Source organism: Etheostoma spectabile, unplaced genomic scaffold (genome assembly GCF_008692095.1).
Source record: "Etheostoma spectabile isolate EspeVRDwgs_2016 unplaced genomic scaffold, UIUC_Espe_1.0 scaffold00002874, whole genome shotgun sequence".
Lineage (NCBI taxonomy): Eukaryota > Metazoa > Chordata > Actinopteri > Perciformes > Percidae > Etheostoma > Etheostoma spectabile.
In genome coordinates this window covers 45,865-48,323 of record NW_022602961.1, presented here as the reverse complement: position 1 = coordinate 48,323, position 2,459 = coordinate 45,865, and the positions used below count along the sequence as shown (strand labels likewise).

The 2,459-nt window shown below is 42.1% G+C and overlaps 1 non-coding gene across 1 annotated transcript; it reads right to left on the bottom strand.

The window, feature by feature from the left end:
* Positions 1-2,167: 2,167 nt before the first annotated feature.
* Positions 2,168-2,240, bottom strand: trnak-uuu (transfer RNA lysine (anticodon UUU)). Its single transcript has one exon. It is a non-coding gene; the product is annotated as a tRNA-Lys (tRNA).
* Between the last annotated feature and the right edge of the window lie 219 nt (positions 2,241-2,459).

Here is a 2,459-nt window from a genome sequence, read left to right as displayed (position 1 = left end):
AGCATATACAGTGGTGTGAAAAAGTGTTTTCCCTTCCTCATTCCTGTTCCTTTGCACGTTTGTCACACTTAAGTGTTTCGGAACATCAAACCAATTTAAACAATAGTCAAGGACAACACCAAGTAAACACAAAATGCAATTTATAAATTAAGGTGTTTATTATTAAAGGTGAAAAAAAAATCCAAACCATCATGGCCCTGTGTGAAAAAGTGATTGCCCCCCTTGTTAAAAACATACTATAACTGTGGTTGTCACACCTGAGTTCAATTTCTCTAGCCACACCCAGGCTGATTATTGCCACACCTGTTCACAATCAAGGCATCACTTAAATAGGAGCTGCTTGACACAGTAAGGTCCATCAGAAGATCCTTAAAAACTACACATCATGCCGAGACCCAAAGAAATTCAGGAACAATTGAGAAAGAAAGTAATGAGAAACTATCAGTCTGGAAAGGGTTATAAAGCCATTTCCAAAGCTTTGGGAATCCAGCGAACCACAGTGAGAGCCATATCCACAAATGGCGAAGACATGGAACAGTGTGTGAACCTTCCCAGGAGTGGCTGGCCGCCCAAAATTACCCCAAGAGCGCAGCGACGACTCATCCAAGAGGTCACAAAAGACCCCACAACAACGTCCAAAGAACTGCAGGCCTCACTTGCCTCAGTTAAGGTCAGGTTCATGCCTCCACCATCAGGAAAAGACTGGGCAAAAATGGCCTGCATGGCATAGTTCCAAGGAGAAACCACTGCTGAGCAAAAGAACATCAAAGACGTCTCATTTCTCCACAACACATCTTGATGATCCCCCAGACTTTTGGGACAACATTCTGTGGACCGATTAGACCAAAGTGGAACTCTTTTGGAAGGTGTTTGTCCAAGTATATCTGGCGTAGAAGAACACTGCTTTCATAAAAGAACATTATACCAACAGTAAAATATGGTGGTGGTAGGTGATGGTCTGGGGCTGTTTTTGCTGTTCAGGACCTGGAAGACTTGCCGTGATAAAAGGAACTATGAATTCTGCTGTCTACCAAGAGATCCTGAAGGAGAATGTCCGACTGCTGTTCGTGTACTCAAGCTGAAACGAACTTGGGTTCTGCAGCCGGACAATGATCCTAAACACACCAGCAAGTCCACCACCAAATGGCTGAAGATAAACAAATGAAGACTTTGGAGTGGCCTAGCAAAGTCCTGACCTGAATCCTATTGAGATGTTGTGGTAGACCTTAAAAAGCGTTCATGCTCGAAAACCCTCTAATGTAACTGAATTAGGACAATCCGCAAAAGATGAGGGCCAAAAATTCCTCCAGGACGCTGTAAAAAGCCTCATTGACACTATCGCAAACGCTTGGTTGCACTTGTTGCTGCTAAGGGGGCCCAACCAGTTATTAGGTTTAGGGGGCAATCACTCTTTCACACAGGGCCATGATGGTTAGGATTTTTGTTTTTCACCTTTATAATAACACCCTTCATTTACAAATTGCTTTGGTGTTATTTGTGTTGTCCTTGACTATGTTTAAATTGGTTTGATGTTCCGAAACACTTAAGTGAGACAAACATGCAAAGAACAGGAAATGAGGAAGGGGCAAACACTTTTTCACAACACTGCCATTGTTTTTATTAGATTGACGACCAAATTGTTAGTTTTTCTGAGATTTTCCCAACCATTGCATTGCCTTTCGTTGCCTCGTTGGCGAAGTAGGCAGCACGTCAGTCTCATAATCTGAAGGTCGTGAGTTCAACCCTCACACGGGGCAGGTGTTTTAAAAACGAAAAAAACACGACTGATGCTGAAAATACAGTGACATTCAAGTGGTTGAAAACTAGCACATGAATGGAATGTGTCATGCTTTGGTCATTTCTGAGATTAATACAATGAAAGGAATTATTTAAGATTGGTAGCTAACCAATGAAAAGGGTTATAGAACATATGTGGTATGTCCTTGGATAAGGAGATGAGTACAGAGATTTGGGTGCTAGCAAGACGGATGTAGGTTGCCCATTGTTCATTTAGACGTACCAGCAACATTGTTATGATACAAACCTGCCTGAAAAACAGCCACAATTCTTTGTAAAGACTTGTGCATGGAACACACATGATATGGCAGTGTCTGAAGCGTTCAGGCATGTCAAATGGACAACTTATTTAGCAGAATGTGCAACTCTACGCCTGAACAGGGACTTGAACCCTAGACCCTCAGATTAAAAGTCTGATGCTCTACCGACTGAGCTACCCAGGCTTCTAAAGCAAGTTACTGTGGAAAAAACAATCTGCTGAACTACAGATTAAAGTGCAGGTAAATGAAGACCATTAAGCTGTTGCCATGATCACAGTCTTCTGGACAGCAGGAGGGTAGACCATAATTTGCACAATGCCTGAGAACACCAAATGTTATTGCACAAACTGGTTGAAAATTAGCTAAATTGGACAAAACGGTTAAAAAGCTCAAAGTCACAAC